Source organism: Callospermophilus lateralis, chromosome 2 (assembly GCF_048772815.1).
Source record: "Callospermophilus lateralis isolate mCalLat2 chromosome 2, mCalLat2.hap1, whole genome shotgun sequence".
Classification (NCBI taxonomy): Eukaryota; Metazoa; Chordata; class Mammalia; order Rodentia; family Sciuridae; genus Callospermophilus; species Callospermophilus lateralis.
In genome coordinates this window covers 43,069,247-43,096,028 of record NC_135306.1, presented here as the reverse complement: position 1 = coordinate 43,096,028, position 26,782 = coordinate 43,069,247, and the positions used below count along the sequence as shown (strand labels likewise).

At 40.8% G+C, this 26,782-nt stretch overlaps 1 protein-coding gene across 2 annotated transcripts in view; it reads right to left on the bottom strand.

Annotated features, from left to right (window-relative positions):
• The window catches only part of Mob3b (MOB kinase activator 3B), a 185,925-nt gene that overhangs the window by 60,982 nt on the left and 98,161 nt on the right, over positions 1 to 26,782 (bottom strand). The gene's annotated exons all lie outside the window — the stretch shown is intronic.

Below are 26,782 nucleotides of genomic sequence, written 5' to 3'. Positions count from 1 at the left end.
CATTCTCTACACAATGGTCCAAGTCATTGTTTTAATAATAATAAATTAAAGGTTATCACTCTTGACTCCTTTGATGGCTTCCCATTAATGCTCCAAAGGAAATTCAAACCTCTTATAGGGGCTTGAAGAAGCCTTACAGCGGGGTTCTCAAAGAATGGTCTCCAGACTAGCTGTATCACCTGGAGCTTGTCAGAAATACAAATCTCATTCTACCTCACTCAAGTAAGAATGGCAATTATCAAGAATACAAGTAAAATAAATGTTGGCAAGGATGTTGTGGGGGAAAAGGTACACTCTTACATTGCCAATGGGACTGCAAGTGTTGCAACCACTCTGGAAAGCAGTATGGAGATTCTTCAGAAAACTTGGAATGGAACCACCATTTGATCCAGTTATCCTACTCCTCGGTCTATACCATAAGGACTTAAAATCAGCATACTACAGTGATCATATCAATGTTTACAGCCACTCAGTTCTCAAATAGTAAGCTATGGAAACAACCTAGGTGCCCTCCAACAGATGAATGGATAAAGAAAATATGGTGTGTGTGTGTATGTATATATATATAAAAGTATGGCTTTGTGACTTTTTGTGGGTAAATGGATGAATCCAGAGACTATCATGCTAAGTCAAATAAGCCAATCCCAAAAAACTAAAGGCCAAATGTTCTCTCTGATATGCAGATGCTAACACACAAGAGGAAGAAAAGAAGTTCAGTGGATTAGCCAAAGGAGAATGTAAGGGTTCTTTCTTTCCTGGATTCCTCTTCTAATGGATTTACAATCTACTAAGAATCTTGTTGGACTAGACATCAAAAGACTTGAGAGAGATAGAAACAGAGACAGAGACAGATCTCTCTCTCTCTCTCTCTATATATATATATATATATATATATATAGAGAGAGAGAGAGAGAGAGAGATGCTTGAGATAAAAAGGAAGATAAAAGACTTTAATGGATGGACCCCAGCATTTTATTTGCGGCTCCTCTCTTGCTTTAGATTCTGATGGAGTTCCTCATTAGAGCAATCTTGGCACCTTCTACTGAGTGTCTGAAACAGCACTTCTCTGCCTAGTTTGTCACATGACGCATGGGGAATAATTAAATAGCTGTCACACATGTTTACAATGCTTTTTCTCTTATGCCTCTTCACAAATGAGTTACTTCCCCAAAGTAAATACAGGCCAGGTAATCATTTGTACAGGATGAAGAGATGTGTGTATATGCATACCTGTGTGCTTCTGTGTATGTGTGGGTGTGTGGGTGTTGTGGAAGGCAAGGAGGGGGTTGCTCAATTGTGCAACTCCAGGGGCACCATTCATACTTTATTCTAAGGGAACAATGTCCCATTGTTAATCATGACCCTAGGAATTGAGCAAGATAGTGGATGAGGTGGAGAAAGGGATATAGATAAATATTATTTCACAAAGACCTCAACGTGAACTCCAGGAATTTGTTAAGATAATTTCAGAGCCAATATTTTTTGAGTGCTTATGTGTTGAACACCATCCTAAGCACTTTATGTGCATTGTCATGTTTTATCCCTCACAAAACCCTGTGGTTATTATCCCCACATTCTACCTAACGAAACCAAGTCTTTAGTAGTAGTCACTTGCTCAAAATCACCCATGCTTGTCAGTGGCAAACGCAGAATTTGAAACCAGGTGTGTGGAACCAGAGTCCAAACTATACCACTTTTCTGAACCATCCGCCAAGTAGAAAACACAGGGAGAATGGAGATCTTGTTTCATATTAATTAACTCTCATGGAGGATTGTTTTCCCTTCTTTCCTTCCTCTTAGAAGGCAGTTGGCTAGGTCTGGCTCCTATTTTACCTGTGCCATGATAGGAAATAACTGCTTTGTTCAATAACCTGTTCAATAGTCCCTCTAGCAATGGTGTCTCTGTTTCATTGGGGCAGGGACACTTAAGCATTCAAGGTTCTCTCAGAATAAGTTGGTCATTGTACGCACAACCCCCCTTCTTCCAGAAGGAACCACAGACGCTCTGCTGAACTGGAAGAAAGTAGTAGCTAAGCGTCCTGTCATCAAGCCTCCTCCACGATCCCTCTGGTCAGTGGTTATTCTGGAAGTGGCTCTAATCTGTCATGGTAAGCAGCTTTTGGAAGACGCGCTTTATTAGCTACCACCAAGAGCTAATAGACCATGTCAGGAAGTCTCCGTAAGCTGTAAAAACATTTCCAAAGGTCACTGCCAACACTCCGGACTTCAATTACTTTTTAAAGGAAAAGAAAACAAAAGTGGAGGTCTAGAATTCCAAAACACAGAACTCCCAAGTGAAGCGTTCTAAGTGGGCTGTCCAGGCCATCCTCCACCAGCCAGTGAGCAAGCCCTGTCCAGAAGCTGTCTTGAAGTCAAGGACTAAAAGCCCCAACCCAGCAGTGGGGATGATGGTGAAGAAGGAAAGAGGACACAGTTGTCCCTGGGTATCCACAGTGGATTGATTTCAGGAACTGGCAGTTACCAAAATCTGTAGATGCTCAAGCCCCTTATATAAAATAGCACAATATTTGCATCTAGCCTGGGCATATCCTCCATTACACTTTAAATCAATTTGAGATTACTTACAACACTTAATACAATATAAATGCATGTAAATAATTGCTAGGCTGTATTGTTTAAGGAATAACTACAGGGAAAAAGCCTGCACATATTCAGTATAGAAGGAGCCACCATAGGCCTGACTTTTTGATCCACAGTTGGGATGAAACTACAAATACAGAGGGGGCCAAATGATTTCTCTTGGTTATTTAGATTTGGTGCATGAGGCGTCTAACCCTCATTCCTACTCACACTTCCAGCACCTAACATGGACTCCTTTGTAAGCAATGGTAGAGAAGTGATTAATTTGAAATTAACCCCAATGTATTATGCATTCATCTTAATAAATTACATTTTTCTATTCTAATAGTAAACAGACATCCTAATTTTTTTAAAAAAAAAGTAGTAAAACACATAAAGAAGAATGAATTACATTGCCTTAAAACCTGACAGTCTAGTTTGAGGCCCACTGGATATTTCTTGCATCAGGAGGTTTGCTTTGATTTGGGGATATCTCAAGGCAAGTGACTGTAAGTCAGGGGTCCTACTAGATTGGAAACACGGGTAAGCACTGAGATTTCCATTCACTGCTGTTCTGAGGTCCAGCCACAGAGGAGACAATAATGTTTCATTCTGGCTCAGGATAAGAAATTTAGTCTTGAAATCCATATTTTGGGGTTGAGGGAAAGGTCATCTGTAGAGTTATTAAGTCAAGGTATCATATGGGAGAAGCATCCAAAAACTGCTGAATAGGGAGATGTTGGTCAAAGGGTATCAAGTTTCAGTTAGAAGGAATAAGTTCTAAAGATCTACATACTGTATGCTGGCTAGAGTTGATAATAATGTATTGCACTCTTAGAAGATCGCTAAGAGGTTTGAAATGTTCTCACAACAAGAACGTATGAGCAGTGAAATATAAGTTAATTAGCTTGAGTAATCATTCCACAGTGTATACACATGTCAATACACCATGTTGTACACACTAAATATATAAAATTTTTGTCAGTTTAAAATTTTAATTAACTAATTAAAAACAAAACAAAACAAAACAAAAACATTGATACGCTGGTTTGTCCCAGATGGAGAGAGACAGGTTCTGTCCTGCTTCAGAGCAGTTCCTGGCCTGTTCTGAAGCGCACATTGCACATGGCTGTCCTCAGTGATTTATTGCAGGTGTTCAATAGGAAGCAAACGTGATTCAAACCCTAAACATTCCAGTGTTCAGTGATCTAGTCAATAACGGGAGATCCTGCAGGGCTGAGCTGCTCCTTCCACTCTGCAGTTCCTGTTTTCTTTCTCCTCTCTTATTTTTTAATAAAGACAATCAAAGTACTAAAAGAATCTGGGCCTGGGGCAGGGATGTAGCTCAGTGGTAAAGCTAGTGCCCAGCACCAGGCCTAGTTCAATCCCCAGTGAAGGAGGAGGAGCCGCTGCCTAGGCCTTACCGTCCCTGCTCGGCCCTGTGCGCTTCTCTCTGTAGGTCCCTGTGCTGCTCCACTCAGCTGCATCTTCACCACGGACATCACGACAGGACAAGTCTCAGGTGCACTTAGAGGGTTAAATGAGACATGCTCTTAAGGCATGAAGCTTGGCACCTCATAGGCATTTTAAAAAGTGAAGAATCCACAATCATTGTGTTGCTAGATGAGGAGCTCTGAGAATAGGGGTCATGTTCTCTCTTTTGGAGTCTGAGCACAAGGTGCCTGGGACACCCAAGGGAGAGGAAGGGGCTCTAAAATGTTCAAGAGTAAATGAATTTGGCTGCATTTATTTCAATTCCTTTCCTGGTACATTTGTGTATGTGTGTGTGTGTGTGTGTGTGTGTGTGTACATACATATGCACATACACACACACATACACATATACATACATATATATATATATATATATATATATATATATATATATTTTTTTTTTTCTTTTCTAAAACAGTAAACTACATTTTCTCCTGCTTCGAACAGTTGTATCATCAATAGTATGGGTAAGGTTATCCAATTCTCTCTTATTCTTATTCTAGAAATATTTATATTTCTCATTATTTTTTCTATCCAGCCCTCTTTTCCCCTCTCTTTTTTGTAGCTTTCCTCCCCAAGGCAGTGATTATTCCTCCAGTCACTGGAGTTCCAGCAAGTGCACCATTTTGTTATCTACACCCTCATACCTATGCACCCCTGGTCTCCACATACCCATAATTATCAGTGATTCTGATAAATCCTCTTTCCTATTCAGGTTAGGCAGTCAGTTCCTGTTGCTTGCAACCACAGAGCCCTACCTGACATGAATCTTGTTTTTAATTCCTTTCCAGTCATGTTTCTTTTCTACTTCATGGATGGTTTCCCATACCATTCTTTGACCATCCCCCACCAAATTGAACCTTCTCCACTGAACCCGGCTGAATTTGTTACATTCTGTGAATGAGAGGGGCAGCTGTTCTCTTCTAGTATGTTCGGCAGTCCTCTTAACTGTAGAGTAGTTCCACAAAATTCAGTTACCCACAGGCAGTCTGAATTTTTTCCCCAATTTTTTTCCCTATGTGCCCAAGGGTTTGGCTCTAACAATTCCAAAATGGTAATACACAAGAAGTAGCTACCATTTGCTTTGACTTTCCATTTTACCCTGAGGAAAAAGGAGGAGAACCTTTTAATGACTTGAGCAAATCACTAAGGGACAGATTAGAACAATCTCATGATATTTGATAAGGTGCTATCAAATCTTATTAAGAAACTTACAAGACAGTAAGTATATCATAAAGTATTTTAAGAACTGTCCAAGCAAATGTCTTTGTAAAGTTGTAACATCTACAAAATAATCTTAAAATACAAACAGCTAAATATTGTTCAAAATAAAAGGAGGTCAGGGAAGAAAGAAATGTAGGAAGGGAGAGAGGTGTCAGGAAAAAATTGCTTGGTATTATTTCTTAGGTAATGCAGAAATCCTAAAAAACTGATTACTCCAAGTCATGTGGCAGGCTAGGATGAGATGTTATGACTATGAGAGGGAAAAAGAGGGCTGGATAGAAAAAAATTATACAAGAAATATAAATATTTCTAGAATAAGCAAATAAGAGAGAATTAGATAACCTTACCCTACTATTGATAATACAACTCTTTGAAGCAGGAGAAAAATGTAGACTGCTTAAAAAAAGGAGTTGTTTACTGCCATGTAAACAACTCCTTTTTAAAATAATTAATTAATTGATCAATTTTATTGGTGAACTATAATTATAAAAATAGTGGGATTCATTGTGACCTATTTGTACACGCACATAACAAGATTTGGTCAATGTCATTCCTTTGAATTCAAGGTTTTTCTTCGATTGAGCCACAGACTAGAGTTAGTACAAACATCTGAAAGCATTACCCAAATAAATGCAAATCATTCAGCTCTTCACTGATTATTCCATAAAGCAATATATTACAAAGGAATACATCAACCTGCCTTAGTATTTTGAAGTTTTCACTAATTCCAAGTGGCTACCTCCTCCCTTTACTCTGATGAGTACAAACTGTGAAAAGGATTACATCTCTTTCCTTACTAAAATATAACTTTTGGAGTTCAAAGAATCCAATAATAATGATAGAGCCTCCCTTTTGAGGACCTATGTCATGACTAGTTTATAATTCATAATTTGTAGTCATTGTCTATGTGTGTGCAAAGAAGTGCTTCCAAAATTCTTGAGAGTTCACAAAACCGATCGGTTCTCTTAGACCAGGTGAATGGTTTTACAGGCAAGTGCTCTTTAGACCAGGGTGTCCTCACCTAACTCAATGCACATTTGGGGCAGGATAATTGTGTGAGAATCTGTCCTGTACATTGCAGGGTGTTTAGTAGTAACTGCCCACTAGATGCCAAATGTAACAATGAAAGCATATCTAGACATTGCTAAAAGTTCCCTGCAGAGCAAAAATCACTCCCAGTTGGGAACTTGTGCTGTAGGCCATCACCAGTTGCTTATTAACTTCTCCTTTGTCTTGATAGATAATCCAAAGATAAATTTTATGGTGTACTGCCTCCCCAGCCCAAAGATTGCCCTTCTGGCTACCTGAATAGTCATTGAAGTGGTTTTACCTTTAACTACAGAGCATCCCTAGGAGGAGCTCATGTGTTATCTTCATTTCATTGTTGAGAAAAAGAAACTGATGTCATCCAGAGAGTCAGAGATATACAGTGTGTCCTGAAATGCTCCCCCCACACCCCGTCACCTCACCCAGTTGCCTTCTTCCATTAGGGATATAAAGTTTGCCCTGCAGGATTTCATGGTTCAGAGAAAGAAATAACCAATGACAACCATATCTTAGGTAATGTGGGGCAAGTGATCTCATCTCTTAGAGCCTCAGTTTTCATAGCTATAACAATGAAGACAATAATTATACCTCTAAAGGTTGTTGCTTGGAATTGAGACACATGGCTTACATAAAGCAGAGTCCAGTACACAGTAGGTGAGCACAATGTTAGGTCTTTCATTCCCTCCATGTGGGGAACCTCAAACCAGGACCATGATATGATCTAATTAGGAGTCAAAGGGCTGAGTGGAAAAGCAAGCAGAGCATGTACCACCTACCACAGACTGGAAGAAAGGGGAGACTCAGCAATTATGGAAGAAAGCACCTCTGAGCATCTTAATATTGACTGTGTAATACTGCCAAGTCTTTTTGAAAATGTAGCAAATTATTCAAAAGGTACATAAAATTTCTCTCACTTTCACCTCACAATCTTGATTCTTAGCTGTTTCTAAGTTGGCGCAACCAAGCATATGAAACTGCTGAGGGTTGATTCTATTTTATCTGCAAATGGCAATTAGTCAGGGGTCAACTTAAATTGGGAGGGGATGGTAAACTCATATATTTGAAATATTAAGTCTCTAAATGATCAAATAATTTCTTAGTTATGGGAGAAAAATGCTGAGGAAACCATGCCCATATTAGATCTATCAGGATGTGTGAAATTCCATTCTTCCCCATCTTTCTTTCATAAACCAAAGTTGCAAATTTATAGAGCTCTCTTAAGATCCTACAACCAAACTGGGCACGGTTGCACATACCTGTAATCCCAGTGGCTCAGGAGGCTGAGACAGGAGAATCACAAGTTCAAAGCCAGCCTCAGCAACAGGGAGGCGCTAAGCATTTAACTCAGTTAGACCCTGTCTCTAAATAAAATACAAAATAGGGCGGGGAAGTGTCTCAGAGGCCCAGTGCCTCTGCCTTTGAGTTAAATTCCTGGCACCACACCATCCCCCACAAAAAAAAAGATCCTACAACCAAAGAGGCAGGAGGCAGGTGCTTGATATCAATTCCCAGTAGCACTCTGAATTAATCATGGGGGAGCGTGTCCCATCTGAAACTGCTAGTAAGCTATTGAATAAAAGAGATGGCACATGCAGGTCACACGAGGCAGGTGGAAATGCAGGTTCGGCCATTATGGGCTGGGAGCTAGTTATCGTCCCACTCCCAGCTCACTCATCTCCTTTTCCTGTTTAGGAACAGAAAGCACTGGAGAGATGCGCTAGAGTTCCAGGGTCTGACCTGAGAGGCAAGTCACTGAATTTTAGTATTTTATTCACCAATTGTACTCTGACTGATGCGGCCTGGAGACCGTTCACTAAAACAAATCTTGAAAACTACCTTGCATGCCTCTCTAAACCCTTTCACTACTCAGGATAGAGCGATAAACACTCCCAAACCTGTAGGTTCAATCCTGACTCCTTCCTGAGCCTCAGACCAGTTTTCCTATGCCTTTATGTCTCATATGGGTCTCAAATTAAATATGTCATGAAACAAAATCATATCCTGCTACTGTTCTGGGACCTGGGTTGTGAATCTTGGCAAGGGCTATCACCATGGACTCTACCTTTAAAGAGGAAGCCCTTCATATCTGGCTCAAGATTCATTTCCTTTCTCTCCATATAGCTTAATAATATTGCCTCAAAACTGTCTCAGGCCCAACTGCTCCTGGTGATCCCACAGCCACCACCTTGGATCAGTGGCTTCTTTCTCACTTGGACAGTTACAGCTGCCTACTGCCTGCCATTCCTGGTCTTCATCTCCCCTCATGCTAGTCTTCTCTCCAAACTGCCCCCAGAGTCTTGGTATGTAAAATGTGGTTTTATTTTATTTATTTATTTTTGTGGTACTGGGGATTAAACTCAGGGTCTGGTGCATACTAGGCAAGTAATCTACTACTAAACTACACCCCCAATCATCCAAAAAGTGGTTTTAAAACCTTTACATTGGGTGGACATTATCCACATCACATGTTTGTGGCATTTATTTAAGTGAGAATGTACATATAAATTATTTACTTTGCCTTTGGTAGAGAATAATGAATAACACTTATAATAATTATTAACTGCATTGTTAATTATATATATAATTTTTCAAAATCTGGTCCCACCAAACCTTTTTTTTTTTTTTTTTGCCTCTCATGGGAACATCTGCTTTTCCAAGGGAACGAACTTCCTCCCAGTTCCATGAACTCAACAAGCTGTTGAATATCTTCCTGCCTTTGAACATTCTGTTCCTGTACCTTGAGGGCCTGCTCCATCCTACATTTTCAAAACACCCTTTAGGAGTTCAAGAATTGAAATTAGTCATTCCCTTCTCAGAAGAACATTTTCTTATCTTTACCACAGTAGCTCCCATATCGTAAGTTGACTCATTTGGTTACTTGCCTCTGTGTTAGACTGTGAATACTTAAGAACAGGTGAGACATTACTCATATCTGTCTGCCTGAACCTAGCAAGGAGACCTAGGTGCAGTGATGGTTCTCCTAAGGTTACATTAAGTACTTACTTAAAAGGGACAGCTTTTCCTACCTCCTTCCCATTCCTTCTCACTGTGATACATATTACCTGTTCCTGAACATGCATTTTGATCTATCTATGACAAGGAACAGAAATCTACTCAAGCTATTCAAGTCAATGCGGGATTTGTTGTGATGGAGCACAGTACCCCAGGACACAAGATGAAGCACAGAGGTGGAACGGGGTCAAGGAGCAAAAGAGGGGGACTAGAAGCTCTTTTCTCCCCACAGGCTATGTGGCCTCCCTTCTATGCCTCAGTCCAGTCCCTGGAGCCCTTATCTCCTCATTTTCCATCTGTGAGACTGTACTTCCTCTTCATGGGACATAAAGTAAGCCATGAATGGCAGCCTTGGCCTGGTTCCCATTGCCTTTCAACTTAATGGCTAGCACTGGACTAATGACTTCCCATTGGGCCTTAGCACAGAGGGCCTGAGAGAGGGCTCTAGTTGACTCAGCTCTCCTTCTGGATGGCACACAAATCACATAAGCACAAGCCAAACCACTGGTGAACCTACGTGTCTCAGGTCAGGTGTCCACCCTGGTCCAGTCACCTGTGCTAAGAAGGGGTGGGATCAAAGGCATAGATGCCCCCTCATCTGGGACTCTGAGCAAGCCCAGATGATCTGAGAGGGGTCACAGGCAGCACAAACACCTCCAGTGGTGCGTTCTTCCCCACCCCAAAGAAACTTGCCCTACATGTTTTTCCTCACCCCCTCATTCCTGGCAGCTCTGCTAGTATCCAAGGGCTAGATAGAGCACATCCAGCTGCCAAAAGTTAAATCCTCCTAATATAATAATGAGAATTCAAACCATTAAAGAAACTTCAAAGCAAGGAAAATACAAGACAAACACAGGTAAACCCAAAGCCAGAAACATGTGGCGAAGGTAGCAATCTATCTCCTATCTCAAAACAGCCTTTGAAACATGAGCATCCACAATGATTCAGGGAACTAAACATTATTTCATCTATGACTCTACATAAAAGGTGGGCATTATGCTCCATCTATATCCACTGACCCTCTACAACAGCATGGCCCATAACGTGAAGCTATTTCTGGACTTGTGACCAAGGGAAATTCATCTAACTTCTCAGTTCCAGTTTCTTTATCAAGTGGAAGTAATAAAATCAACCCTGTAGGGTTCTAGTGCATGTTAACTGTGACAATTACAAGGCTCATATTCTAATGCCTGGTGCACAGGAATCTGTCACTAAACAGGAAGTATTAGATTGAACCATATGGGGTTGACATTTTGGTAATTCAAGCTCATATTGTATGTTTCCTCTGTCAGGGGACTTATTATCTTTATTATTATTCTGTGTTCATACTTTTCTACCGATAAATGGTAAGCTCCATGTGACCCTGAACTCTGCCCATCTTGCTTCCCACACAATGCCTGCCACAGAGTTGGCAGGTAGCAGGTGTTTTATCTGTATTTATTGAATGAATGAACGCTGATCATAAGATTGATGCCAATACACCTGGGGACAATTATCAACAATATAGGACTTTACCCCATTGCCTGGTATATATTAGGGCACAATAAATGTCTTAAAAGAATTAATGAGTGAGCAAGGTAGTGTAGCAATAAAATTTCAAGACCATAATAAAAGGCCAAAGAGACCACCAAGTCAGTATTCACTGCTATGACACTGGTTTCTGGGTATCACCATCAAAAAGCACTGAGTAGCCTACCTTTGTTTTCATGTTTCCGGCAGGTTCTCTGGTGTCATGTCAATACTATCAGTGTGCACTCAGCCCTGTGAGCCTCTAGGTAAATGAGAGAGGCAGTGTGTGAACTGCTTGCCTGATGAGCCAGGGGAATTTAGGGCTGTTGTGTGTAGATTCAGAAGCCTGCTGGGTTTTGTCTGCCCAGAGACAGCTGACAGTTTTCTACCCTGCAGTGAGCTTTGGATGGAAGAGACCTGTCCAAGGGACTGTGAGTGGCTCATGCTACTTAACAGTTTTGTCCTAAGGGCCTGCTGGGTTGATTCCCTGCATCTTCCACCAAACTTTCAACTGTCTAGAGAGGAACAGATCAGAAAACAACAAACCAAAAAAACAAGCCAAGTGTGGTGGGGCATATCTGTCATCTCAGCAACTCCAGCAACTCTGAAGGCTGAGGCAGATGATTGCAAACTAGAGGCTAGCCTGGGCAACTGAGCAAGAGCCTGTCTCAAAATTAAAAAATAAAAAGGGCTGGGTATGTAGTTTAGTTGTAGAGTGCTTCTGGGTTCAAGTCCCAGTTCTGTTAAAAAAAATGAATGAAAATATAAATATAAATAAATGAATAATCTGGTATCTGGTCCTAATGACCACCAGGAAAACAGGAGAGGGCCTGGAATCAAGAAAACAGGAAAAAGAATTACAGTAAAAAAGGAAGACTTAACCCATCCATACATGTCTTTAACATTTCAGGTGTTAGCCAGTTTATGTCTCTGCATTTAACAATGGAGTCACATTTAGGTTGGGTGTGACAGAACACTCCCATAATCCCAGCTACTTGGGAGGATGATTGCAAATTGGAGGCCAGCTACTTGGGAGGAGGATTGCAAATTGGAGGCCAGCCTAGGCAATTTAGCAAAACCATCTCTCAAAATAAAAAATTAAAAGGGCTGGGAATGTAGCTCAATGGTAGCGCATTTGCCCCATATATGTGAGATGTTGGGTTCAATTTCCAGTATCTCTCTCTCTCTCTCTCTCTCTCTCTCTCACACACACACACACACACACACACACACACACAGAGTCACATTTTAAAAAGGGGAATGTTTTTTCTAGTTCTGACAACACATAAAGGAGAAAAATGTATCAAAGGCAGAACATACTTACATTTAGAAGAAAATCAATCACTTTATATAAACTTCAGAACATAAGTATACACATATAGAGAGAAGGGGGGAAGAAGAATCACTGAGGTCTACAAAGATGAACATGTTGAAGTTCTGTCCAAGTATCTCCAACACAGCTTAATGCTTGGACCCAATCCTTGTGCTCTCTGTACCTTCCGGGTTTAGAAAAAAACTCAGAGCAGAACATCAGGGACTCATTTCCAAACGAGGCTGAGGTTGCTGCCATTTCTCGGGGTTCTGGAGTTGCTTTTTTTCAACTCAAGCTTCTGTTTACAGAAACATTACCACAGGATTATAATTATGGGTTTCGCTTAGGTATAAAGAGGGTCTGAGTCCTCCATCAAAGGAAGAGGAAACAACTCACTCTCAGACGTGTGGAGTGAATCTTTCACACTCACTGCCCCATGGAATTCCAGTGGTCTGCAGGGACTGGGGCCAAAGCATGAGCCCCTGAGGCATGGAGAGCTTCAGCTCATGCTGAACTGGAGGGTCCCTCTGGAGAAGCTGTGAGGCTGGGGGAGGCTAGGAAGCTCTGGGCTCCTGCGGGGCCAACTCTCCCCGCTGTCAGACTTCTTTCTGCTCATTTCTTCTGTAACATTTGAAACCAGAAGTTCCCTCACGCTCTGAGGGAAGGCTGTCTTGGTTCCAGGAAGGTCGGGAGAGGCTTCAGGGTTTTTCTCTGGCAAGACAGTATGGATCTCCAGAACACCTATTTGCCCCCAATATTGCTTCCTTTCAACTTTTTTCTTCTCCTTCTTTTTCTCTCAATCTTGGCCTTGACCCTGAAACTTGGCCTCTACATTCTTAGATAACCCGTCACATCTTTGACACCTAGAACCCAAGCCCTGATCCTTTTTCACCCAAGCTGGTAGCTGCACTGGGTACTCACAAGCCTCTCTACCTCTAGTGGCTGTTTTTGGCCACTGAGCCTGGAGCCCACAATGCTAAGGGCTCACTGATGTCCTGAGGTCTCCTGCTGACCTCTGACCAAAGGATCACACAGCAGGTTCACAAAAAAACCCTGTGCCTTCAAAAGAATGTGGTGAGCAAAGCGTAGAATCTTTGGGATTCCTTCCTCATGAAAACTGCACAGATTAGCATCTCAGGTGACTCAGCCACTAGAATAATGAAGGCACTGCTCAGAAACACCCAGTAGGCTCTTGTCAAGTTGATGAGACAGGGAGAATCTGGGGGTGAAAGTGAGAAACATTCTCTTCCTAGAGAAATCTGCTTGACACTATCCAGCATCCATACTGGACAGGGAGCAGACAGTCTTCAGTCCATCTGTGTTCCCAAGAACCTACATTTCTGCATTCAGGTGAGAGAGAGATATTTCTATCAACTCTGAGCAAAGGAGAAATCCACAGCCTTTTCAGTCTACTTCCTCCTGGGGCCTGGGACATTTGCATTCCATTAACATTCCGTTACATAAAGCTAATTTTTCCCAGTGCATTATTATGCATCTTGAAAGAATGTGGTAGCTGTACTCACAAGACCTATCATCAATCACTGGTCATTAATCCTCATTGAATGTGACTCCTGCTGCAACCTATCCTGCCGGTTTTGGCTTAAGGTTCCATGGCTGGGACAACTGAGAGCATGCCTCCTGGTTCTCCTCCTTTTGACTCCCCTATCACCGACCCCCAGCATCATTGTCAGGGAGTGCACTGGCTCTGGGGAGCTTTGGGCTTAATGGATTTTGCAGAATTTCCCCTTCCTTTCTGCTACAAAGCTCCAGCTTGATGTGAAAGCTGCCCATGATCCTGAACCCACGGCATCTTGTGTCTTGAGGAACTCACTACATTGCCTTAACCTATAGAAGCAGCTCCCAGCTTAGAAGTAACAAGTATACTTAATGGAGTGCTCACTGTGTGTCAGGCAGTATGCAACTCTGGATGGTGTCACATACATAATCGACCCTGACAGAGGGCATGACTTTATAGTTGAGGACACTGAAACATGTTATTAAATTAGGTCAGGTCACATAGCTAGTAAGTGATGGACAGGAACTCATCCATTCAACAGATATTATTATATTGGGGGGAGAATTGAATTCAGGGGTACTCAACCATTGAGCCACATCCCCAGCGCTATTTTGTATTTGATTTAGAGACAAGGTCTCACTGAGTTGCTTAGCACCTTACTTTTGCTGAGGCTGGCTTTGAACTTGTGACCCTTCTGCCTCAGCCTACAGGGCTGCTGGGATTACAGGTATGCACCACGGTACCTGGCCATTCAATGAATATTATTTACCCCTTACTATGTAAATATTATTTACCCCTTACTATGAGCTTGGGGAAACTTTAGTGATCCAAAACAGGCTTCCCACACAGAGCTGACGTCCTACTGGGTTTAAATCCAAAGCTACCTGATCTCAAAACTGTACCTTATAACCATTTATTTCATGGCACTCCCTAGTTCAAGGAAGGCCACAGCCCCACAAAGGTTCACTTAAAAATGTTTGATCATAATCACAATGAGATATCACTTCACATCTATGAGACTGGCTACTAGGAAAAAAAAAAAAGCTAAGTGACAAGTATTGGCAACAATACAGGAAATTGGAACCCTGTGCATTGCTAATGAGAATGTATAATGATGCAGCTGCTGTGGAAAACTGTTTGGCAGTTCCTCAAAAATTTAAACATAGAATTATTGTAAGCTTGGGCAATTCCATTTCTAGATATATCCCCCAAAGAACTGCAGGCAGGGACTTGAACACATACTTGTATGCCAGTGTTCATAGCAGCATTATTCATAATAGCCAAAAGGTGAAAATAACTCAAATGTTCATCAAGAAGTGAATGGAAAGTGAATGTGAAATATAAATATGACTAAAAAATTATTCAGTCTTTAAAAAGGAAGGAAATTCTGACACTTGCTATGACATGGATGAACCTTGAAAATATTATGCTAAGTGAAATAAGCCAGACACAAAAGAACAAATGTTATATGATTCCACTTACACGAGGTATCTAGACCTTGCAAGCTCATAGAGACAGAAAGCAGACACTGAGGGAGAAGGAAAAGAGGTAACTATTAATGGGTACAGAATTTCAGTTCAGGGTGATGAAAAAGTTCCAGAAAGGGACAGTGGTGATGACTGAACAACATTATGAATGTGTTTAATGTTACTGGATCATACACTTAAAATGGTGAAGATAGTAAATTTTATGTTGTGCATGTACTACAAAAAATAAGTAAAAAGTTTGATCATAGTGGAAATCAGCCCAAGAACAAGAAGCCAGCACCAATCTTAAGAATCTTGGGAGTCTGGAGCACGTACCTATTCTTTGTCATTTGTTTTAAAAATGAACAAACATTTCTGACCAGGACACTTAGGGAAGTAAAAATGTTCACTCGTTACAACCTTAGCTCTTCTCCTATCCAGTGTGCCATTTATTCTGAATATAGTCAGATTAGTACCAAATATAATGAATAAGCCTGATAAGGAGGGTGGCATGGGAATATTGGCACCTTTGAATCACCCAGTTCAAAAGAATTTTTAGAAGCGCCTATAAGAGAATTGCACCTGACCGGGAAAGTGCTTAGAAAAGAGGAAATTTTGCCTTGTGTTTCTGGAAGGCCCTTCATTTTAAGAGCTCAGATGCTTTTAAGATGGGTGTATATTTTGCATCTTTCTGGAGAGAAGCGCAGACACAGTGACTGCTCAGGGTTTACAGTTCTAACCAGGGCTTTGCATCTCCACTACTCCCTATCAGACTTACTATGGAAAAGAGAGTGACTGTTGATCTTTAGGCTAAGCACATTGCCCCCAAGTAGCACAAAGACCAGTATTGCTTTCTTTAAAAATAAAGACATATTGCTGGGATTGTGGCTCAGCGGTAGGGCGCTCGCCTAGCACGGGCGGGACCCGGGTTTGATCCTCAGCACCACATAGAAATAAAGGCATTGTGTTGTGTCCATCTACACCTAAAAAAAACAAATAAAAATAAATAAATAAAGATATTATGTTTCTTTTCCTGATTTATAGAATTAACAATGCTCACCACAGAAAATTTGGAATATGTGAAAACAAACAAAAAAGATCATAATCCATCAAAAATGTTGCCCCAAATTTAAAATATTCCTTAAAAATATGATTTTATGGATGTCTAAAATTGTATAGTATGTGTGATTCAATATTATGAAAGAGAAGACAGAGCTTGGTACAAACTTGGTATTGTTGAGAGTCTGTGAGGAAAAGATCCTCTTATTCCTTTATGCATGCAATTCTATTATATGGATATTATGTTTGTAACAGGGTTTGCTATGGCCATTACTAAGGCATGCATTAGGGACAGGATCTGGAACTAGCAGGAGAGGTTTTCCCTAAATAATGGCTTCTTTCCTGGCATCCTTTTTTTTTTTTTTTTAGGAAATCAGCACATTGCTTTCTCAGTCTGAAATCCAGTTTCTGGGAAAGTCCCAGGATTTGAGAGAAGGGTACTACTATTGAGGGAAGGACTCCAGTTCTTTCTCAAATTTTCTGAGAATGAGCATTTCATAGTGAATCAATATTTTCTAGTTTTTCCATCAAGTCACTTGAGGTTTCTACCAACCTCTTGGAATTAGTGTGGAGCTCACAAGCCAGTTGTGAGGTCATAGATGGTCAAGAGAGCCTGGAGGAGCAGGACAGTCACCATCAGAGCACACATGTTGCCTCTTTTGGACCTTTAAATCGTCTGTGAATTTCTATCTGATCTCCCTTAGGGTTTGGCAGAACTTTTAGAAAATTTGAAGCAGCAGAAAATGAACCAACAGAAAGAATCCTGCTCACACTTGAGGAATGACAAAGAAATAAATAAACAATTCAAATTATAAAGAAGAGAATGAAGAGGGGAGCCCAGGGGGATTTTATGGCAGTGGAATTATTCTTATGTGATATTGCACTGGTGGATATGTATTTGACAAAACTCACAGAATCATACAACCCAAAGAGTGAACCAGTTCAGTTCATAATGAGTCAATTTCATTCACCATGTATAACAAATGTACCACACTAATGCAAAACATTAATAGGGGAAATTGTGAGGGGGAAGACACATATGAGGACACTCTGTTCAATTTTCTATAAACCTAAAACTGCTCTAAAAATAATTTGCAAATTAAGAAGGGAGGAAGATACTTGTTAGCCCCAAATCACTTCTTATTGGTGGCATTTTACCCAGTTTTAATCAAGTGAACTAAAACAATTTACATAGTGTGTGGTGAGATAACATGGGGCAATATTTTTTAATAAGCCAGTCTTATCTAGAAATCTGCCTTTAAGTAAAAATATAAATAAAAAATAAAACAAATTTAAAAAGGAAGAACAGCATGACTGTCCCTTTCAACAGTGGTGGTTACAGAGTGGCTGCCAATCATTCAGGCAAAATCAGGCTTGGCCAGATTCCTTTGCTAACTGGAGATTCTTCCCCTAAGCAACACTTAAAAATTCCTAGTTGACCCCTAATAAAGGTAAGGGATTCCAAGAGGAAGCCCTCATCTTTCTAGGTTCAAAGGGTCATTGTCACACAACAACCCCATTCATACTGTTTATTTTCTATACTTGCCTGTTCAGTAAATACTCAATACTAGGAGTCAATATTCTTGTCACTTCTGCAGTTATTAGCTTAATTTTTTTCTTTTGTTTTGCTAGTTTTCCTTCCTTATTTCTAAATCAAAGCATTGAGTTTTACTTTCCCCAGAGTGAGTCTTCTGGATTTAGAACCATAAATCAAAAATAAAGCAAACATTCTTATTTCAGTCTCAGGGAGGATAATGGAATTCAGTGCTGAGGGCTAATGCAGCATCAACTCTGAGGAAGAGGAAGGCTGTGCCCCTTCCAGTTTTAAACAGAAGCAGTGGCCCTGGCAAGGTAGTGACCCTCTTATTATAGAGGGTCATTTAAGTTGATAGACCATAGCTGCCTATGTTGCAGTTAACTTCTAAAGACCTATTCACGTCCCAGTGGTGGATATGCTCTATGGCAGTGCTACCTATGGGATATACACCCCTGCAAGGCTGCAGCCAATGGAAATGTGGACCAAGCTGATGCCAATCTGGACAGTCAATTCATATGAATTCTCTCATGAAAGGCTCCCTTTAAAAACTTAACTTTAGTCCTCTGTGGGGCCAGACTACACAAAGCCACCCAGCGAAGTAATAATGGTCCAACCCTCTGTTTCCGGCTCCCTTCCCATGCTTTGTACCCCAAGCAGGGTACAAAACAGCAGTGAATAGTGGGAGAAGAAGGAAATAGAATCCTGCATATTTCTATTGTTCCATTCCCCGAAGGCAAATGGCTCAACAGTAAATCTTAGTGCAGCAGACAAGAGAGGGGCAAGGGTGAGAAAGGAATCTTCTCTTTGGAATGTTTTTTTCTTGGGTTGGACTCATTCTCTTTACTGAATTGGTACTCATGTGTGTCGTGTGTGTGTGTGTGTGTGTGTGTGTGTACATGCGCACATGTGTGTCTTAAAGTCACATAAGATTGTTATTACCTGTGACTGATTAGGAAAGCTATGTCCTACAAGAAAGTTATCCAGGAACAAGAGGACTACTGCATTGAGCAAGCTATCTCAGAGGAGACAGAGAATAAAGTTGTGTTTTGGTTGGTAACACTGGTCATACCCACTAATGAATCAATTATATACATAACCAGACTTTGTTTTAAAAGCTTACTCTTGGCTATTCTGAAGAGAGTAGATCCACAGAAGGGCAAAGGTAAAGTTGGGAATCAGATTCCTGGTATTCCTATTGAGAGATGATTACAGAAATGACAATGAAGAAAAACCAAATCCAACACGCATTAGAAGGTACAAGCCACAGGATTTGACGATGGATTGAAAGTGAGGAGGGGAAAGAACTTTTCTAAGTTTCTGTCCTGAGCAACTGGGCAGAAGATCTCAGCAAAACCGTAGCTTGAGAATCCTACAGGAGGAGCAAGTTTGGCATAGGCAAGAGAAAGCACCCCTAGTAAAGCCAAGCCTTAGCAAATCACTGAGGCTCTTATAAAACAAGTCTTCCTAACAGTTTTGGCTTCCTTGGGGTTCCTCAATGAACAGAAGGCAAATGCTGGAGGTGTATTTTAAAAACTGACATATGTGTTGGCTGGAGTTAAGCTTTCATTTAGCTTGGGAGCAACAAAGTATCCCGTAACATCTCCACACCAAGCCTAGCTCTGTAAATCTGGACTGGGTTCTGATGGAGTAATACATGTGATCTCTTTCACTGCTGCTTCCCAAGGGAGGGGCTTGCTTTTCAAAGAAGAAAACGTTTGCCTGCTCTTGTCAACACATGACAACTCCTACAAGTACCTTTAAATGGCTTCAGAAGACATTGGAGCATGGCTGTGAGTAACCATCATTCCTGGCAACAAAAAAAGAAAATGCGCATTCATTTCCCAATGTCCAGAGCAGAAACATCTGTCTGAAGCCACAAGGCCTTGGGGGATGCAAGCATCTGGAACGCAGGGGGCTCATTCATCTCAACACCAGACTGTTCCAGATGTTTGCAGCTGCCGGGAACCCATTCTGAAACTCATGGCCTCCATTCAGCTAGTGCTGGCCAGTGGGATGACCCTGAGGATTCCCCACATGAAGCAAAACCCACTTCTTGCCTCAGCAAAGCAAATGGGAGGATTAACTTTAAAACATCAGTGTTTTGAATGAAAGGGAGTTTTTCTTGGCTCCCACTACTGAGGTTACACTCCCTGTGGCCCCAGATTTGGTGATAAAGAATGGGTTACACGTGGTGTAATTTTCAAAGTGCTGCCTCACTACTTAAATCAGCAACGTAATAACTATGAGGTGAAGTGGTAACAGGATTATTTTTTTCCTCCCCAACAAGTCAAATGCATGTGGTTCTTCCAAGCAGCTATTTGTAGAAATCACTGTTCAGATCTTCACAATTCTCACAATTCTTTTTTTTTTTTAAGATTGTCACAATTCTTATGCACAATAAGGAAAAAATCCTGTGAGAGCCAGGTTGTACTGTTCTCTAGGTATGGTTTTAAAACACTTTGGAATGAAGGAGATTTTAGAAAAAGGCTTTATGCATGTGTACAATTTGTAAAGACAAAACTGCCATTTTTCCCCCTTAAAGATAGTTTTACTATTTGCTTCCAAAGAAATTACTTAAAATTTTAATGTAATATATATCCATTTCTTTGGTTTGAAAATGGCTGTAAGATTCTGTAATACGTTAACAATAGGAGAAGCTGAGTGAATGGTATATGGGAATTCCATGTAGTATTTCTGCAACCTAGGGGTTTAAAAGTTATTTCAACTTATAAAATAAAAATTAAGAATTGGTTCTGTGGTCTCTGCGTTTTTGTATCTATTATCTCCCTCTCTCTGAAAATTTTCTTTCCCATGGATGAAACATTAATCTGCTCAATTGTGGATGGGATCACTAAGAAACAAACGAGAGTGGCACGAATTTCATTATCAGTCTAAACTTTCCAGTACTTGTCCCCAACTTGCTAGCAGCACACCATCAGCTAACTATGTGAGAAAAATCCTCATCTTTCACTTCAAATGGAAAAGGTCCTGGCTGATTCAAATGGATTTGGCTTTAGATCTAAAAACAACTGCATGCTCTGGGAATAACTAAACAGATGTGTGTCTGCTTAACTGAAAAGCTGTCTTGCTGAAGAAAACACAATTCATCACATCTGGTCCTCAACTGCAAGATGAGTGGATTCTATCACTCATCCGGATTTAAATATGGAGCTTGGTGCAACAATCTATTTAGCTAATTCATGCGCATACAGGATTCTATTTGTTTTTCATACACTGCCACACCAGGATGATCTGTAGATGATCTTAAAGGAAAAAACATTTAAACTTTGTTGATAATTTGATTTACAACATGTTTTTGTCCTGTCATAACATGTTCAAAAATGCATTTGTGGGCTGGAAATGTGGCTCGGTGGCTAAGTACCCCTGGGTTCAATCCGTAGTACTAAAAAAAGAAAAATGCATTTGGGATTATACAATATTCTGACTGAAAAACTATATGTAGCATTTACAAGAATTATCGAGTTCTATTCAGAAATTAATTAATTAATTTGATTTGTTAGGATTTAATAAATTGCACTTGTGGAAATCAAGCTTTGAAATTTCCCTTCGTGGCTGGCTGCAGTGGTACATGTCTGTAATCCCATTGACTGGAGAGGCTGAGGCAGAAGAATCACAGGTTTGAGGCTAGCCTCAACAACTTAGTGAGACCTTGTCTCAAAATAGAATTTTAAAAAGGCTGGGGTTGTAGGTCAGCGGCAGAGCTCCCCTGGGTTCATACCCAATACAAGATACACACACACACACGCACACACACACACACACACACAGAGACACACACATACACACACACATACACACACTTCCTTCATGATCTTGAAATCCCTCAAGACTTTACAGGAATGCTTAAAGATCAGTTAGCAAGAGAAATCCAGTAAGTGGCATATTGAAAAAAAGCTTTTCTTGGACTTGAATATAATAAGTAACCCTGGTAAAATGGCCATAGGAGAGGAACCTCAGAGAACATCTGGTCTAATCCCCATATTTGGGAATGCATTATTTAACTTTATATATAATTTAGAGGGTTTTTACAGAACACTTGAGTCAGTTTTCTTTCCCTTCTTCTTCTTTTTTAAATTGTTGTTGTAAAACAAAGGCAAAAGACAACCACCACAAGTCTGTAAATGTGTTTATGAGTTGGGGGTGGTAATCCTGTAATCCCCAGCAGCTCTGGAGGCTGATGTCAAGTTCTCAGCTAGGCTCAGCAACTTAGTGAGACCCTAAGAAACTTGATGAGACCCTGTTTCAAAATACAAGATGAAAAGGGCTGGGGATGTGGCTGCGTGGTTAAATGTCCCTGGGTTCAATCCCAGGTACCAAAAGAAGTGTTCGTGAATGTTAGCATAATCCTGGACAAACCGATGAAAGAGGTGCACACACAAGTTGTTCTCTTTAGTTACAAGGTGGGGTGTGGAATTGGAATGGGATGGAACACAGGAAAGTTTAGGCAGTTCATTGCTTAAATTGTTGCTATGAGGATACAGGATGAAATCCTTTTATAAAGAAAAATGCCTGAATAAATATAGCAGAGAGGAGGTGGAAGAGAAGGAGAGAGAGACTGACATTGCTTGAAACTGAACAATAAAGTTGCTTTGGAGTGCTCTGGCTGCAGCTTCTCTGCTCATAATCTCCTGCCCCCAAGCCTCAGGAATCTACTAATTCTCTTTCCTAGGATACCCTCTTAGCTTCTTTCTGTGCTCAGTGTCCCCAGGGAGAAGAAAAACACCAGTACTTGGGTCTTCAGCAGCCAAGGGATGGCAACAGGGGCGATGCTTACTGAATGCCCGAAAGGCACTTACACAGACCATCTCACAGGCTCCTTGCATCAGCCCTCTGATGTGAGAACACGGGAAGGTCACAGCGCAGTCACTGACCCAGAGCTCATCCTGATGATAGTCACTGTCTCTGTGCCATGCAGAGCAGCCTTGCACCCATCGTCTTCTACAGGGATGGGGAGCAGAAGCCTTCTCACCTGTTTCAAGGTGAGGCATGAGGGGCCCAGGTGAGAGCAGAAAATAAAATTCAGTGCCCATCTCTGCTCACCCCAGTCCTCCTCTTAAGCCATGATGCCCTCTACCAGCTGCTGGAGTCATTCTTTTAAAACACAAAGGGACAGTTTCATGTTTCTGCTTAAAACCCACCTCCAGTTTCCCATTGACCTCAGAATAAAATCCAAAAACCTCACAGAGGCCTTTCATGCTTTGATTTTCTCCAACTTTCCCCATTTCCCACTCTAGCAGCCTTGACCTCCTTGCTGGTCCTCAAACATTCCAAACACATTCCCACTTCCAGTGCCTGACATTCGCTCTCCCCTGTAAGAAGCTTTCCCAGAGGTTCCAGGCTCCCTCCCTTATGATGTTCAGGACTTGCTCAATATTGCTTTCTCAGGGTGGTTTTTCTGCCCTCACTGTATAAAAAAGCCCCTCTCACCCTCTCTGGTTTTCTTCCTAGCACAACTCAGATGCAGGTGCAAGAGAGTAAGGACATAGTCTTTATTATTTTCTGCAGTATCCCCAGAAAGTGTGGAAATACTGCTTGGAAACTCGTAGGGGTTCCCTCCGTGTTTGCTGAGTGAATTAGTGAATGAAAACAAGAACAAATGAATGAATGGTACCTCTCCTCAGGGCAATATGCTACAAGTGAAAAATGGTAAAGATAAATAATTCAGGTTACAAATCTGGGGCAGATCCTGCTTTCTGAATAGGTGGCTGGCTCAGCAGTTTCACTTTGGATTTCATTTCCCAGTCTTTCCTGAGTTCACTCACTTCATCTCCCCCCATTAAAATAAATCAATCACCCCACCATTCCATGCATAAATTCTGTCCAACATAACTCCTTGCTTTGGTAAGTGTGAAAAATGCCAATCAACTAACTACCTTGGTGGCATTTTTCTCATTTTGCTGATTTGGTCAGACCTAGGTTAGCGTTAGGTACTTTGGAGATGTTAAAGTTATTGATGAAATATAACCAAGGTGTCACACTGCATTGAGACAACTGAAGACAGATTTTATCTTTCTGTTTTCAAGCATTTGCAATATGTAGCTTTATAGCTTGCCAACAAATGCAGGCGAGTGCTGTACTTCTTAAGCTTTTTGTATGACAATCCTTGTGAGATCAGTCTCTGATGAATATTAATGGCTTTGAAAAGATCCTATCTGGAGGAGATAATCCTAGGGCTGGTTGAAGCATGTATACCACTAATTCTACTTTGGTTATAAATTTCAGCTCCAGAAACAATTTGTCAGGCACTTTTGTATTGTGATTTTTTTAAAAATTATTAAATGTATGTGTAAAAATTTAAAAGATGAACCTTGAAAATTAATTTTCTCTGTCCTGAATCTAGACAGGAACTAAGTGGGAATATAGATCCGGCAGGTCTAGTTAGGAGAAAAGTGCTGCTCAACTGTCATCTGAAAAGAAGTTGAATACTAGGTGGATCAGCCCAATTGTAATGAACATGAAACCTGAGAACATCACAGGTTAGAGGTTTTGCTTGTGTTCCCCAGGGAGAACCAGAAAGGACATTCCCTACCTGGAAGTCAGGACACCCAGACGCTGTTCATATTCATGAACATTTCTGGTGCTAATTATGCATCAGGTACTGGCCCTGCCTGAGATTCGGGTGTCATTTTGCTTCTTTAGAAACCTCAGGGGCTGGGGATGTGGCTCAAGCAGTAGTGCGCTCGCCTGGCATGCATGCGGCCCAGGTTCGATCCTCAGCACCACATACAAACAAAGATGTTGTGTCCACCGAAAACTAAAAAATAAATATTTTAAAAAAAATCTCTCTCTTTAACAAAAGAAAAAAAAAAAGAAAAAGAAACCTCAGGTTCCTTATCTGCAAATTAAGGATAAACCCTACCTTGCTGATTGTTATGACTATCAAGGGTAAAGAATAAAACTTGTAAGCATTACAACTCTTTTGGTTATTATTAAGATAATTGTTGCAAGTAAATATAATGCTTCATATTTTATGTGTTATAAACATGTTTATATGTTTCATATATGTCATATATATATATATATCACATATATAGATAGATAGATAGATAGATAGATGATAGATAGATAGATAGATATGCTATAAATATCTTTGGCCTCCACATGTAAGATTCTAAGGGTAAGCTGCGCATGGTGGTACACACCTACATATAATTCTAGCAACTCAGGAGGCAGTGACAGGAGAATTCTAAATTGAATGCCAGCCTGGGCTATAGCGAGACCCTGTCTTAAAATAAATAATAAATGGGATGAGGATGTAGCTCAGAGGTAGAGCACCTCAGGGCTCAATTCCCAGTACTGAAAAAAAAAAAAAAAGATTATAAAGGCAATAATTTTTTCTCTCTCTTTAAAAATTTACCCAAGATTTAATTTTCCTCAAGTAAGCAACTATTGATATGACTGAAATAACTTGTTTAATATCTGCCTTCACCACTAAACTAGAAGATAGGTGACTTGCTCATTGTTTTTCAAACACTGTGCTTTCACTGTGCCTTTACATAGTAGGTACAAAACACACACACACATGAATTGACTGTAACTCAGACTCCATTCTCATTAGAAGAAAGTATCAAATATCTAGCTAGAAATTGTTTCAAGCCAAGGGCTTTCCAATTGCTTTTATATATATATTAACTCACTTCATCCTCAGAGCAATTACATGAAGGAGGTACTAGTAGGCCCACATTACAGGTGAAGAAATGAGAATCAGAGAAGTTAAGGTACTTTATGGAGGTGAGATAGCTAGCATGGGGTGGAACTAGACTGGTTCTAGATTCTGCACCCTTAAGCTCAACCCTAATCCAGTGTGAAACGTCTGTGTATGCTTTCTATGTACTTGGCTCAAAACTCTACCTTGCTAATAGCTAATCATCACCGATGTTGTATTCGTCTCCTGATATCCCTTAGGCTTAAGGGGAAAGGACATTTAGAGATGTTTCTGTGGTTTTGTAATGACAGGAAGAACAAAAATAATGTGCTTAGAAGAAATAATTAGGTTAATTTACGGGTTCATCACAAATATCCCAATAGCCATGGCCAAGCGAAACCAGGTCTTCAAACCTGCTGACCAGAGTCAGAAAACTTAGTAGAGTTCAAACTGAAGGAGGGGCCGGACAGGACCTGAGTGAGGGCTGCATTTCAAATAAATTGCCTTTTGCCATCTTTCTCCTATTTTTCTTCATTTCTCACATGTTCATATGTGAATCAAATCCCAGAACTACGGGAAAGACCAAGTATGGGTGAATCCTACTATTGTAAAACACAGTGGAGGTAACACTGGAGGCCAATCACAAGTCTCCTGGGACCCCAGACTACACAGTCAACATGCTGCTTAACCCAGTGGGAGCTCAGCAGAGCCTCTGAAAACCACCATAAAAGAAGTTCTAAAGAAGGCAAATTCTGATGGTGAAGTTAAGAAAAAAGGGCAATTTTTACTGACCACAAATCAAAATACGTAAGACTGGAAAGCCAGTCTGCCAATCAAGATATACATATTACGTTTCTACCACTTGCCAAAAATGACTAGGTCACCAGGGTTTCATTAATGCAACAATGGCCCTCATCCATCTTCCATGTTCATGCTACAAGAACTATGCTATCCTTCAGAGCTTAAATATCCCCAAGGGTCCCCATGTGTTAAAGCCTTAGTTCCCAGGAAGATGCTACTGAGAGATGGTGAAATTTTGGAGGTAGGTTCTGGTGGGAGGTCCTTAGGTCACCAAGGACATGCCTCAGAAGACAATTGTGGGACACCGGACCCTTCCCTTTTCTCTCCTTTTTGTTCTCTGGCTCAGTTTTGTTCTGCCACATGCTCCTAGCATGATGTGCTGCTTTGCAACAGGCTCCCAAACAATGGGCCAATGGATCATGGACAGGAACCTCCAAAACTATGTGCCAAAATTTTCTCTTTATGAGCTAATTATCTCAGGTATTTTGTTATAGCGATAGAAAACTAACACAAACCAGAATTCTAGAGAGTGGGTCCTTGATAACCCTGGCCTGCTTCC